We start from the raw sequence: 16,310 nt of genomic DNA on the forward strand, positions 1-16,310 counted from the left end.
ACTTATTGATAATAAATGAAAGTTTTCTTTAAATATACTCATGAGTTCAATGTGATTGGTGGTTAAGATCCTGGTCAGTCACGCTCCCAAGCGGTGATATTCCGCAGGTGGATTTTGGGGGTGTGACAGATTGATATCAGAGCCATTGGTTATAGTGAACTTGGTTTTAAAAAAAAAGGGGGAAAACGTTTTTGTAAAACCAGGCTATAACCGAATAGTTCTGAAGACGCGAATACGACCATGACACTCAGCTCCAGATTGCAAGGTTCGTCTCTCGTATACTCATTATACCGCATAACTAGTGAACACCTACACATATAACATTGCATGTGATTGCACGTTTAGCATAACAGTATAAATTCATGTATACTTGCATGTATTATGTGACTGATAGGGGGTATTTCCCTAAACTTTTGTGACTTACGCTTCGTGATACTCTCTGTTTGCTACTTGAGTTTGAGGAACCATTTGACATGAGTTAGGAGAAGCTGAGATAAGCATGCAAATCACAATATTATTGTGGGTGCACACATAATAATAGGGTGGGGTGCATGCGAGTCCCAGTGAGGCTTAACAAGTGAAAAAGGGGTTTCGTTCCATTATTTGATCGATATGAAACATAACAAACCTATAGGGGTTATAGCAGTGACTGTCCCGTACTCGAACGTGAACTTTTCATTCATCTCTAGATCCCTTCGAATCTCGATGCTATCGGGTATCACGTGAACACCCATCTAAACGCCTAGCGAACTGTATAGAAGGTTAGATGCTTGCACGAGCATCCCTGAGATGGATATCCCCACGACAAATGATTGGTCTATACCTCCCTCACCTATCTTTGTTTGTTAGAACTTAGCGCGATAACGTCTTAGACTCAGAAGTGCGATCACTTCCGTAACACTCTAGCAACATACCGTGTATTACCCCAGTCGACTTGCAAGAACAATGGACAAAAGGATAAGTGTAGTACCTCACTAACCTCAATATTAGAATGGCCCTGGTTACCAGTAACGAACGCCTGCGAATTAGCTTCAATCGAATCCTTAACTCTTGTCAGCAACCCCTGAGAACACACTATTTCCCCGGTTTTGGAAATACATACAGTACCCCTAGCTTGGGGCTACACACGTGTTCTTAAAATAGTCCACATTCCCGGGTGGGAACCACTACTATCCCTGGATTGGGACCTCCTTATATCCCTGGATTGGAGAGGAATACTTTTCAAACTAGTATTCGTGGAGGAATACTTTTAAACATATCGGTTAAATTTCGATAGTTAGTTGATAAGCTCAACTTTATCACTTTGTTGAGGAACCGGTTGAGACCATAACCCCCCCCCCCCAACAAGCGTTGTAAGTTACCTACAGAGCGAGTTCGTTGGAACTCACGTCATGGCCCGGGGGTCTACTCGAGGACGAGAAAAACCAGAGGATGCGCACGTATCCCCCGTCGCTTAAGAACAAACTTCAAGCCAACGTTTTAGAACAATTTTCGGGACGAAAATTCTTTTAACTAGGGGATGATGTGACACCCGGCCTTCATAGTGTAAACACAAACCCTGCTAACCTAGTGTCTCGAACATTTCACCAAGCACTCACGGAATTGTATTACAAGTGAATAATTAATTGCGCGAAATTCTATACTATGTGAAATATGTACAAACCCTGTGAATTTTATGCTACGCGATCTTACGTATTATGTGACTTTACGTGCTATGTCGCTTACATATTCTTTTTGTGAACTTTCGTGAAACCGCGTGTATTTACGTATGGTAATGGGATATTGACAAACCTATCTATATAGAGCGTAACGTATCTCTTAGCTTAAATTTCGAGGACGAAATTCCTGTACCATGGGGATAATGTGACAACCCGTATTCTCCATCCCAATAATCGAGAGAATGGTGTTTTATTATTATTCTCAATTGATTATTATTGTTATTATTATTATTTATTAAGTAATAATAACCGCGTCGAGTGAAACGTGCTGTTTAACTGTTAACCCGAGCCTAGCATGCATAATTTAACACGCACATGAATATATATACCGTTACATTTATTTATCTAAACAAACAAATTCGTATGTGGTAGTTTACTTGAATACCATATGAACTTTGCTATTAAACGATGGCTGTCGAATACATGTTTAAATTACTTGAAAGTTATAATTAAATACTATGAGTGTATGTGTCTGATTGTATGAGTATGGTTGTGAATGCATGTTTTTGTTTGAGAACTTCCAGTCGCACGTTTCCCTTGGATCGCACAAACCTCCGGCAACCGCGCACCCCCTATCCTTTGTGTTACTATCCTCGGCCCAAACCTGCATGACCGACATTCTAATACTCGGCCTAGAAGCAGCCCAAGACTGAGCCGGCCCATCTCTATGGTGTGCATACAAATCCCAATATGGGTTTCGATTTCTGATAATCTTTCAAAACACACAAGAACTCTAAAACCCTGACTTCTTACCCCTCAGACGACAGCTTCTATCTTTGAAGTTCTCTTCGATCGCGACTTCATCACACCCCTACCTCTAACACTATGTTGCACATAAAACTTTCGGTTAGTGTCCTTAACTTGATTTTAAATTGCATCTTTTGCTGAATTCATACATGAGTATATGTGGGTATGATGTGAGTATGATCAAGGATAGTGTAAGGTTTGTTTGCATGTATGAATCTGATTAACTGATTTGACTGATGATAAGATGATAAATGCTGAACCATAGACTTAACGAGTTAGGGGCGATTGATTAGGACTGAATGATATTGATCATGATACTTGATGGGGATTAAATGATGATTATGTGTCGATTGCTACATGATATGGTTGATTCATTTATGTTTAGACCATAGGTGGTTGAATTAAGGAAACAAGGATTCATGCATAGTGGTTGATAAAAACAATAGATAATGTTGCATATGGTTGTCGGCTATGATTTCTTGTGCATGTGATTGTGAAGTTCAAAGTTGTCAGCTCATCATACTTGCAGTCCACTAATTTGGTAAGTTTGCATGTGAAATGTTTGGCCATTAATTGCTTGTTTCAGAATTCAGAATATTAATAACTGAAAATATGATTATTAGAGATGATGCGGTCGGCCCTTATGGGATAGGAATAAGATCATAATATGTATTCATAATGGCCATTATATGAATAAGTGAAATTATTATGATAAAATATTATTTGGAGCAATGCATAAATGATATAGGTTGACACCCAAGTTATTAAATGGACAGTTAATGTACTATGTGTAAAATGAGTGGTGTTGTGAACTTGAGTATAACTAGAGAACTCTGAATCGATGTTGTTTGAAATTGATTTGGGCCGTATATGTTTAATCATTGGCTTTGAAGTGTATGCGAGTAAATTATATGTATGTAGTGTGTCTGAGCTATTACATGTTAAGCGATTATTCGATGGCATTAGGTGAATGGATTTAACCGTCATGACTGGAATTACATGTGTGCGCTCCCTGTACATTAAATGTGCTTTATGTGAACATTGAATATGTGAATTAAGGGTACGTGAAAGATGTGGTTCATGAACACGTAGAACTGACTGTTATCGGTAAACCTTTTAGGACGTGTTTGATCAACTGTTAAACAAGGAACCGATCTAACCGAGCAAACCAAGGTGAGTTCACACAGCCAAGGCATGGGGTTCCCAGGGTGGGAATGGGTTTGGATTATTACTTGTACTTGTCTAACTTATGGAAACTAGTTATATAGTCCTCGGGTGAGGAGGGGTTACTGATATGATACGACAAGACTAGTGATGCCCATAGAACTGATCTTCGCACACACGCCAGGGGTTGGCCGCGATATTATGACAAATCATTCGCACACATGCCTAGGAAGGCCGCGAACCATACTCTAAACTTCGCATACATGCCGGGTGGCCGCGATACAAACATACTTAGTCTAGAATACTTGGGTGTTTCCCCAATCATCGCATACATGCCTAGAGGCCCGCGATATGAACTAATACGATATACGACTTAATGAACGAACACAAGGCTTACTATATTATTACGATTACTGAACTATTAACTGTGAACTCGCTCAACTTTGTTGTTGATTTGTTGTTACATGCCTTGCAGGCCTTTAGGTGTATAACATTGGAACTTGCTGTCTGGGAAGCTGGAGTGGTCATGGGTCGAGTTACATGGAAACGCAACATAAGACTAAGAGCTTTTACATGTGGTTTATAAACACTTAAGGAATTAAATATGCTTCCGCTGTTAACTGTGAATTATTTTAACGCTGTAACACTTATTGATAATAAATGAAAGTTTTCTTTAAATATACTCATGAGTTCAATGTGATTGGTGGTTAAGATCCTGGTCAGTCACGCTCCCAAGCGATGATATTCCGCAGGTGGATTTTGGGGGTGTTCCCCGGATAATGCTTTCTACAAAAAGCTTTGAAATATAAGCTCGCCCTCAGCAAGCTGATGAAACAATAAAATTGATAGTCGCTGCTGTTGTAACAAAAGATCCTCTAAAGGGGACCCACCAAAAGTCGAAGCCGTCATCTCTCTGCGTATACGGAAGTATCGACCTGAGCTCTCACGGCCCTCGCACATAACCCCTTTACAGATATCAGCTGTGGTATACTCACCTGTAAGACTGAATATTGGGATCTGGACACGGGAGTATATTCAAATAGTGGGACACACGGATAAGTTTAAGTATCTAAGACACTAATTGCGTATCTCGAAACAGTTGAAATCTGTGTGAAAATTTAAGAGGACAAACATACTGACAATCTAGGTAAATTATTTAGAACTTAAAATGTAATCAAGCTTAACGGTGTTTGTGATATGTCTCAAAAACTGATATGATCCTCTTGCACGAACTCACAAAAAATATTGTCTGTAAATATTTCGTTTCTGCATTTACTTTTATTCAAAAATTCAAAAAGATCTTTGGTGTGTTTTAGCATAAATTTTGAAAAATCCAAAAAGATTTTCGACAACTGGTATTGAAAAGCTGATTTTCAAAATTCCGAGTGCTAAACATGATGAACAACAGGTTTGGGAGAAATAATCTTTGAAATGAAGAATATTATTTTTACAAAGTAAGTCATCAGAGTTTAAAAATGGTGTTGTTAAAAGAAATCTACCAGTAATTTCTAAATTTGTCAGGATAAAAATTTTGGAAATTTACTGTTGGGTAGAGTTTATGCAGGTTGGCCAGATTTCGATCCAGAGCAGGATGCGAGCCAGGACATGATCATGATTTTAAGAATTCCAGACTACGATCTCTAGCGAAAGGGGGAGTCTGAAGACATCGAGAGGGAGTCTGAAGATAGTAGAGCCAGATTCAGATTCTGAAGATTTCGAGAAAGAGTAAGAGATTCATTTGAGGATTCTAACAACGTCATATGCTTCAAAGAGCTCGAGAGGACTGATAAAGATTGAAGATGCAGAGACTCGACACTGAAGACTCCGTCAACATCTGAGGGGGAGTCTGTTGGTGCATTCATCTGTTGTCTACGTCTTATATCGAGTCTCGGTTTACTAACTTGAAGCTGAAAGTTTGAAGCTGAAAGTTTGAAGCTGCTGAAAGTTTGAAACTGCTGAAAGTTTGAAAGTCCTGTCCGTTTGAAAGTTCCTGTCCGTTTGAAAGTGTTTCAAACGGAAGGGTCAATTAGTATAAATAGGTTTCAAACTTTCACATTTGTAACTTTCCGGCTAGAGCAACGAAGTGCTGCCGAAGTGTTGTCAGGTTGTAAAACGTTACGAAATCAATCATACAACAGTTTAAAGAGTAAATCTAGCTGAATTGAGCTCTACACCTCTGTTTCCGCCGTTCGTTTAGAGATAAACTCTTCTGATTGACTCTTTCGGGTCTGAAACCGATCCTACAGCGGTCTTTCCTGTCATATGTCGAGACGCTCCACATTCCATAATCCAGCATGAAACTAATCTCGAAAGATCCTGCACATATAACAATATGATTTAAACACTTCAATAAGGATGCCGATTCATGCTTCGCGATCAAGGAAGCTCCGGCAATTCAAACTGCTTAGTCAAACATGGTGTCCACCCAAGCCTCATCAGCCTTGGGTATAACCTTAACAGTTTTAACTCTCACAACTTGAATTTTAAAGTTTTCAGCCTTCAGAGGTGGAAAATTCGCATCATAATCAATCGGAATTGAATCCTCAGAAGGTGAAATCTTTTTCTCAGCTTTAGGTTTCCAAACTTGTTGAGATAATGCAACCCGTTTGTAAAATTTGTCATTTTTAGTTACCGACTTCTTTACGGGTTCATTTTTCACTTTGACATTGTCATTTTTCACACTCTTTTTCTCAACAACGATTGGTGCTTTACCCTTCACCTCAACTTTCTTCTGTTGAATCTTCACAGTTTCAGTCTTAGGCTTCACGTTGGTACACTTTCGTGCAATGTGACCAACTTGATTACATCTAAAGCATGTTCGAGTATCAACAACTCGACTTGTTCCATCAGACTGAGACTGTGAAGCTCTTTTCTCAAAGAACTCCTTATTCGATTTTGAAAAAATTTCTTTTTCCTCATCAGGAAGTGAACTCGAACTGTTCACAAACTTTTTCTTCTCAACAAACCTCTTGTTCTGAACATTTCTTTTCTGATAATTCTTACCACCCAGATAACCACCCGACCAATTGTTTTGATTTTTGTTATAAACACGCGGTGGAACTACAGGTTTCTTGTAGTATGATTTATCTTTCATTTGTCCCTTTGTTTGACTCAGATTTTCACTTCTAACAACTTAACTTCGACCAATTTGAAAACATTTGTCAATTTGTTCATATTTACATTCTCAATCGGAAACTCAGAATCCGAAAACAACTTATCTGAACCCAGCATCTTGTACATGACAAGATTTGATTCTTCATTTAAGTTGTTCTTGGACTTTTGTTTCGGAATGTATTTGTCCAAGAAACACCCATCTTCCTCAGTAGTGTCACTATCCATTTTTAGCACATTTTCAACAACACTTTTTACAACATCATTTTGGACACTATAGTCATTGGAAGATGTGAACGTGACCTCAATTGATTCAGGAAGTTTCACTTCACTTTCTTCTCCAATTTCAACCAACCCCGATTGTTTTTTCGAATAATTTTCCATGATCGGTGGTGGAACTCTATGAAAAGCCACCCCAGTTCCATCAGCATAAACATCTTCGCCAGCTTTGTTTTTCCTGATGGGTTTGGGAACAATGTGTTGCAAAACAAAGCTTGCGGAGTTGTAACTGTTAAGCTTCAACTGGATTCGCTCGTTTTCAATTTCAGCCTCTTGAACTTTAAGTTTCAAATTAGCGATTTCATCCCATTGTTTGTTGATTGGTTCTTCTTTTACTCTAAGCACGACTTTTAGTTGAATATTTTCTTTATAAGTTTTACCGTTTCGATCATCATTATCTTTCATTGTGGTTTTAAGCTTTTCAAATTTTTCAGTGATTTGACGGTTTTCAAGAACTAACTTTTCATTTTCTTTTCTAATTCTTTCATGATCAGTTTTATCATTTTCAATTTTGTTAGTGAATTCTTTTATCCGTTCAGTTGAAGCTTTAACCATCTTGTCACGATCAAGAATTTGATCCTCAACTTTTCTGACTTTCTCTGTCAGATCCCTAACCTTCTTACCGTTGAGATACGTGATCGTATTACAAAATTTGCATTCTTTGATGCAATTTTTGCAATCAACATCCCCATTAACTTTCTTACCTGATTCAGTCGTTGACGTGTTTGAATTGACCTGGCTTTTAGACTCAGAGACGGATTTAGAATCTACCTCAATCGCCTTAGCTGCCAGCACCTTGTCAGCCATCTTTCCGAGATTTTCAGCAGTCAACTCCTGAGTAGTATCAATGATTCCAGTATCAACTTTCTTTGACTTCTCTTTCTCTTCTTTCTCCTTCTTCTCTTTCTCTTCTTTCTCTTTCTCGTCTCCGGTTCCCTACCATTTGTTCTGCCAATAATCATCTTCATCTTTTAACTCTTTGATGATGGCCTCAAGATCAAGAGTGTTGTGATCAATAACAATGTATCCATATGGGTCAAGATAACATTCTCTGTCTGGATCCCATCTATTTGCTCGCTTTGCTTCCGAAAATATACCAGATATTCTGATCATTCTGTTTGTGGCCAACAACCTTCTGTAATTATACTTCTGTTCTTCATTTCTGTTGTCTTTCCACGGAACAGGTTCATTCTTTGCCATGAATGCATAACCAACTGCATCTTCCTCCGGTAGAACCTCTTCACTCCAATCATACCCTTCGTCATCGTAAATTACTGCAAGAGCTCTAGATTTCTCTTTGTTATCTTCAACTTGCTTCAATCTAGGCGGCTCAGACTTATTCTGGTGATAAATTGCCTTCTTGTAGTAATCTTCCCTGAATGGGTTCTCCGACTCATCAGCATATGCGTTTCTACATTCTCTCTTGAAGTGACCTTTCTGCTTACACTTGAAGCACGTCACCTTGGACTTGTCGAAAGCCAACTTGGTAGATGGTCCACCAATTGACTTTCTGCCGGTTATTTCCATGAAACGCTGAGCTCGACGAACAGCACTGGCCATGCACCACCTTATGTCTATTAGTTCCATTTCTTCAGGATCTATTTGATCATAATCCTCTTTTGTTAAGTTGGTGTTGCCTATCTTCCCAGCTACAAGGCTTTCATATGATTCCAATACCGACGCTAGGAAAACCATCTGCTGCTTAGCCGACTCCTCGCTGAAATTCTGAGCATTCTTCATGTCTACAGCGATGTTGCAATGAAACAAGTTCTTTGCATCAGATTGGTTTGAATTTGATGACAATCCACTGTGATAACCACTGTGATATTCACTGCTTTGATTGCTTGGACTTTCTTTGCTTGTTCTAGACACACTCTCAGCAGAAAACGCAGTTTTGGGAGATGATGTTTTTGGCATATTGCTCTTTGGATAATACAAATCCAAGTTCTGCTGGTACAAAGAGTGATTGACTTTGTGTGTCTTCTTCAGTTCCAGCTCGTGACTTTCAAGTCTCTCAATCAACAAATCCACAGTAAGATCTTTCGGCAAGATAGTGTTTTTTAGCATGAGAGCATAATATCTCCAATCCATCTCGTCTGGTAATGAATCGAACAATTTGTCAACTAGCTCATCTTCAGGATACTTAATTCCGTGTCTAGTTAGTTCCAGCTTCAGGTGCCCAAACCTCTTGATCATTTTTGAAACTGATTCATTCTTTAAACACCCGAACAAATCAAACTCTTTCCTAAGAAGTTTCTTTTTGTTTTTCACGATTTTAGTACTACCTAAGCATTTCTTTTCTAATTTTGCCCAGAGGTCTTTAGCACTAGAATAATCAATCAAAGAGATTATATCTTCACGCACAGATTGAAACAATAATGCCACATATTTCTGCTCAGCCACAAATGACTCTATCTCATCAGATGTTGATAAAGTTTGACCCTCTTTGCCTCCATTATCATATCTGTTTTTGAGGCTCTTCCAACTCGGAAACGCAAAGGCCATCAACCAATCTTCGAATTTCTTTGCCCACCGACTATACTCCTCGATAGCCATCAACTTCGGTGGTTTGTTGCAAGTTCTGAAGGCGCTTTCAACCTCCAATGCATCCGATAATTTCTTCTTGGCGTTTGGCGGGTTATCATTGTTGTTGCTTGTAGATGAATCGTCTCCCGAATTCCAGTAAATGCGTACATGTCACTAAACGGGTTCAAGAAAATATCATCCATCTTGAATGTACCTGCAAAATCAGCAAACACTTAGAAAAATTTTTGAAATTTTGAAAAACAGTGACTAAAAAGCGAAATATCAGTTATTGTGACACAAAAGCGAAATAGCAATATGTCAAATAAGCGAAATCAGAAATGTGACAGATAAGCGAAATCAGACTTGACAAATAAGCGAAATCAGTCTGAAAGTGTCTGTATGAGCGAAATCAGATAGGTTCCAATGAGCGAAATCAGATGATTATGACCGTATAAGCGAAATTAGACTGTATCTAAAAGCGAAACCCCTTCGATGCCTTAAAATCGAAATCAAGTTTTTAAGTAGTTTTTACCATTTTTAAGCCGTATTTTAACTTGATTCTTTCTAGGGTTTGTTATTACTATGTTTCACACGTTATGTCCAAAATTCAGGTCATTTCAACCGTAGGAACCAGTTCAAATCGAAAAAGTATGAGAGAAAGTGAGTAGAAGTAAGAGAATCTGGTAGAATCAAGCTGTAGTAGTATGAACTCCTCGTCCTGAGCTCTGATACCACTTGTTGGACCGGTTGCGACCCTAAATAGTCAGTAGAGAACGTTCATCTTTGCTTATAAAGGCGGAATCAATGTACACAAAGTAACAACAGCTTTTCCTCTTCAATTCCTTCTATATTGATGCTTTCTGAATCGATTTTGACAGAGTTTCGTTACAAAGCATATGACCAGGTTTCGCTCCAAGTTCCAAATGAAGTCACACATGAGGGTATTTATAGTTTAACTGATTTTGCTCATATGGCATGTCCTATGAGCGAAACCCCATGTGACTGAATCAGCGAAACCCCCTAGTACCATAAGAGCGAAACCTTAACTCCTTATAAGCGACATCCCTATTCTAATGTTCATATAAGCGAAACCTCTAAAATTAAACCTTAATTTGACTTTCAAGCACCTATCTAACTTATCTTGACCTAAGACTCAATGCAAACGTAGTCAACAGACATCTCGTGTACCAACAGTTTGAGTTAGCAAGGATACAATCCTAAGAAGCCGGTTTAAAGTTTTAATAGTAGTTTACATATGAAGGGTTCAAGCTATTCGCACCCCCGCCATCCAATACCTTTAGGGCATTGAAGGAGGTCCTAGTAAGCTTGAACAAAGTACTCGCAGGATCTGTACACTGAACGAGACAAGAACTTTACCAAACCACCCTTCTAACCCCCTTCCAAGTAGTTAATGCGCTTTATATAGACTGTAAAGACACGAATGAGCAAATCAATGACATCATGAAGAAATGGTAAAGAAAATTCACTTTCAACATAAGAAACTAGTTATTAAAGTCATTAATACATACCAATTAAAAGGTGCCGAAAGATTAAAAATCAAAGGTAATACATTAAAGATTTGTCTTCACCAAGTGATGTAAGAGATTAGCCAAGCATGGCCTTTGATTGACAAGAACTCTTACTATCAATCTTGGATCCCGAGACTACCACACACTCTAAAGTTGAAAGACGGATGATGGTGGTGGGTGTTGGCGTTGTAGTGGTGGTGGAGTGGTGGCAAAGTGAGAGAGAAGTGGTTTGCCAAGGGATTATTTGAAGTGAACCAAACACCCTTATTTGTAGTCAGAGAAGTACCCCGGCCATGGCCACGTGTCCATTGGGCACGGCCCGTGCCCAGCTCCTTCTCTACCTTCATTAATTGCAGCTGTCAATAGAGGGCCCCACATGACCCCATGGTTTCTGGACACGGCCCTGTGGTCTACTCTTTGCTGTACTATCAAGATTCTACAAATCTAAGAGTTGACCATGTCCCATGGTGAGCCGGGCACGGACCTGTGGTGGGCATTGAAGCTTCTGCAGGTCTAATCTTTTTGTGTGAGGTCTGAACACGGCCCATGCCTGGCTGGGCACGACCCTGGAGTCAGCTTCTTTTTTCTTGTTATTGTCTTGGGAGATGCTGCCGAGGGGTCGGGCATGTCACGTTATTCCTTCTTCTTGTAATTATGTTGATGTTTGACTGCTTATTTGTTCCTTTTGTTCTTTTAAGCTCATTTGGTTCTGTAAATTCAAAAGGAAGAAAGAAACGCGCTTTTTCCAACATTAGTACTAAAAAAGGGTTGGTTTTATGCCTTTATTGATGTAATTTATATGTTGCATTTTGTACACATCAGCTTCCCTATGGTTTAGGGAATTTTTCAATTTTCCTCCCTCTAGCAAAGACTTTTTGTGCTGCATACATAATCTATCTTTTTCTTGCAATTTGACACCCTGTACTTTTTTTCGTCCATTTTGTTGTTAGCCGGGAGGGACTAATTTTGCCAAACAGTGAAAGTACGAATGTGGAGGGACTAAAGGTGTCAACATGCTGAAACTATGCCTTTGAGTAACCCTTTACGAACTACAAGCTTGATGCTATACATTTGTGTCCATACTCTCAAAATAAGACAAATTTTGGACGAGAGGGACCATTACTGACAACGTATAAAAGTTAGAACTTGGAGGGACTAAAAGTGACAACTTGTGAAATTTTTGGTCTTTGAGCATTGTATATGGACTATAGACGATACGTCTATTCGGTCCACAAAGAGGTGATAAAATCAGCGCGCATGTGACCTTTTACGGACCGCAAAGGGTATACCCCTACAGTCCGTAAAAGAGCGCCGGCGACAGAAAATTCCTTGGAGCCCAAACAAAAATGTGTAAGACCACTAACTCGAAACTAGCGGCTTCATGACTACCATGCCACATTCTAGGACACTTGTTCTCACCCTCTAGCTCCTTCTAACACGTGGAACCACCTCCTCCAAGCTTTCCATATATAAATAGAAGTGTTGTTGCAACACTTGAACTTGCACCTTCTTTATAAATCATTCTCTCTCTCTCTGGAAGTTTCTAGTCCTTAGGAGCATCAAAATCAAGTTCATTTTCGTCCAAGGATCACTTGTAAGTGTTCCTTCCTTGTGCATTTTCGTTTTATAGGCTTTTATAGCTGACAGTCAAGCAAATTCGATATTTTCTTTGAGTTTTGGTTTAGACCATCATGGTCCAACCAATGTTCGAGTCAAACATGGTTACGTGATCGTAATTAGGTAGGTGTCAATCCCTCAAAAGGGCACCTCCTGAAAATCACGTTAACTTGGTCAATTGACGGGTCAAAGTTTATTATTTAAAAAGTCAAAGGGTCTGTTTTCGTAAATGTTATAATCTTATCATATGTATGTTATAAATCATGTTTTGACACTTAAACAAGTTGGTAATAATTATTAGAACGTGTATGAACATGTTCGGCTCATCAATTCCAGTTTAAAGGTCGGTTCGCAACCCAAAGTCGAGCAGTTTGACTTCTACTTTAACTTTCGATTCTCACCCGATTTAACTTAGTTAGCTACAGAATTAAAGTTGCATTATGATTGTATTATAATTTAGTATAACCCTCTGAGGTTATATTACATGATCATAATCAGATTCTGAGTTACATGCAAATTTCTATATTATGCCAACTTTGACCGAAATGCCCTTTGTGCAATAAACAAGGTTTTAATCAACAATGAACTTGCAAATGATTTACCTACTGATATGTTAATGTAACTAACATATTTTGATATTATGAAACTAATCATAACCTGAGTTTTGATACAAGATCGCAAATGTTATTATTTAATGACCGAAACGCCTTTTTGGCGCATAGTATGGTTTTAAACCATAACTATCAATCAAAACTTAATACCTACTGATATTATAACATATTTAAAATGTTTTCATAGTAGGTACTTGATCATAACTCATATTTTTAAATAAGTTCTCAAACTATGTATGTAATGACCAAAATACCCCTACGGTGCATAGTTTAGTTTTAAATCATAAAACCCATAGATGTTTGATTACTTACTTATATTATATCATAAATAAGGTATTTTTATAGAATGAACATGTTCATAATATCAGTTAATATGTAAGTTCTTATGTTACATCGCAAAATGACTAAAATGCCCTTATGAGGCATATTTTGATTTTAAAACCTTCATGGGCATATCAGTTGCTAACCTACTGATGTTAAAACTTCTTTAAAGTATATTGGCTTATAGAACTTGTTCATGAATCATTCGGTTACCCAATATCGCTTATATGCATACGGTTAAGCTTATATAACTAGTTTACGTAAGGTTACCGAAACGGGTCAAACCTTATCATTTTTACTTCAAATTCCAGAATGTGTATTGTTTACCCATATTATACAAGTCTTACTAATTGTTGGGTTTAAACCACATTCTATTCCGGTCATTGCTTAATCAAGTGTATCGTACCGTTTTCGATAATTTAAGTTAACCGGTCCAAGTCTATGACTTGAATAGGACCCGTTGACATTCTAATTGGTTATTTATACCATCACTCCAGACTAGGGCCTTCCATTAGTTGCACCTGCCTTAGTTAATCGATTAACGGCTGAGCTATTTATAATTCTTGCATATTAAGACGAGTTTTATCCCAGATAAATACTCTTAACCTATTTTCCCTATACGGGCTTGGGATACGGTAAATTATTACCGCTTGGTCGGTTATGGAATCATATATCGGATTGTGACTACAAAATCACCATGACCCGTTTTAATCTGTTTTGTCTGATAACTTAAATATTGGGGGTTAGCGCGACCGTGTGTTGGATATCCTTGACTCATTTTAGTTGCTAATGGACACGACCGAGCACGGGGTGTAGGCATACACCTAACAGATGCTAATGCTATTACAAATGTTTTTCTTACCCACTAGTTGGGGATAACCCCTTTTTGGGTTTAAGTGGCGTGTCAGTTAATCATGTCTCTGTGTTTAGTACTGGGCCCCATATGTATTGACAATCTTGTAAAACTGTATACCAGATCATTTTGAATTGTCCCAAGTTATTTATAAACTCATGTGCCTTGTGCCCTTAAAATGATTTTAAAAATATTTTCAAAATGAGTCGGTTGATTGTATTTACCAGTGTAAACTGACGTATTTTCAAAAGACTAAGTTACAGGTGCAAGGATACGTAAATAGGCTGGAAGTTGCTCGGAAATGCTAGAAGAGGAATTTGCAACTCCTTTGCATAAAGCCTAGTGTTGGACTCTGTATGCCCAAGACACATATTAAATTGATGTGGCTAGTATGTTATGATCCAAGTCGAGTCATACCCAATAACAAGCTAGAGAAACACTTATAATATTTATTTATGATATGATCAAACAAATAAAGATTAACACTTATAATATTTAGAAATTGGTTTACTAAATAATTGCACTTGATAAACAAATAGATTATATGGATAATTTATTTTGAGAGAATATTTTATTTTGTTATTTAATAGGTTAAATAACATTATAAAAGCTTGTGATATTATATAAGTCTTATCACATATTTTATATAAGTTATAAAATATAAAACAAGAATTAAATTAAAAGAAAATTTTGAATTTTTTATTAAACACATGTGGGCCCCACCCCAACATGGTCTTCCCAAGACCAATTTTGGTCCAATAAGAGGACATGCAATTGTCATAAGTTAGATGGCATTTGATTGGGTCTTGTGGGTGGCTACATCTCTCACATTCTTTAAGACAATTTTGTATGACAAAATTGTTGCAAGACTTGAAAATTCTGTGATCATTTTTTCAAGTGGAAGACTTGAAAATGCTCTCCAAAAATCGGCCAACACAAGGTTTTCCAAGAGGTTTTCAAGATCAATTTTCAAGTGCAGTAACTCTAATTTTTCCTCTCATATTTTCGGCCAAGGGTGGTTCCAAGAGGGAAATTTTCAAATGAGTTTATGAGTGTAAAATCCTAGCTAAACTTAAGTATATGTTGGAAGGCTTGGGGTATACAAGCTTGAGGTATTCTACACTTCAAGACTACCATTCAAGAAGCATTATCTTCTTCATATCTTTTACTCCTTGGAAGGTAGTATTGTTGAAATACTCTATGGTTGTGTTTTATTCTGATTGCATGCATGTTCATATATGGATCCGGGTATTGGGTTTTACATATAAAAGAGTTTTATATCTTGTAAAGTAACATGTTCTAAATAATATTTTCGCTGTGTTTTTATTTTATATGGATAAAATAACTTTGATAAACATGTGAAAATCCCAACAATGGTATCAGAGCCGCTTATATGAGTGCATGCTTCATAGGATTTAAAATTTTCGGGTTTTCGGGTTTTCGGGTTTGGAGAAACCCTATGGACGAAAGTTTTGAACTTGGTTCTATTTTTGTTTTTCAAGATATTAATGTTACATGCATAAAAGTATCTTGAAAAATTATGTCATTTGGATGATTTGTTTGTTTGGACAAAAACCCACTTTTTCGGTTTTTTCATTCTTGGCCGAAAAAGTAGGTTGTAAAAAGAAAACCATTTTTGCTTCTTGAATTTTATATATATGTAGATATATATTTTGGTGTTCATAACCTAGCCATGACCTTGTGTGAATATGTTGAATGTTTGTGTTTATGATTTATATTTAATTTTTTCAAAGGGTTGTAATAATTATTATCTTTGTTCTTCGATTTGTGGAAAAAGTAATTTATTTATTTTCATTTGGTATGTAAATAAATA

The sequence above is a fragment of the Helianthus annuus genome, chromosome 8 (assembly GCF_002127325.2).
Source record: "Helianthus annuus cultivar XRQ/B chromosome 8, HanXRQr2.0-SUNRISE, whole genome shotgun sequence".
In the NCBI taxonomy this organism is placed as follows: Eukaryota; Viridiplantae; Streptophyta; class Magnoliopsida; order Asterales; family Asteraceae; genus Helianthus; species Helianthus annuus.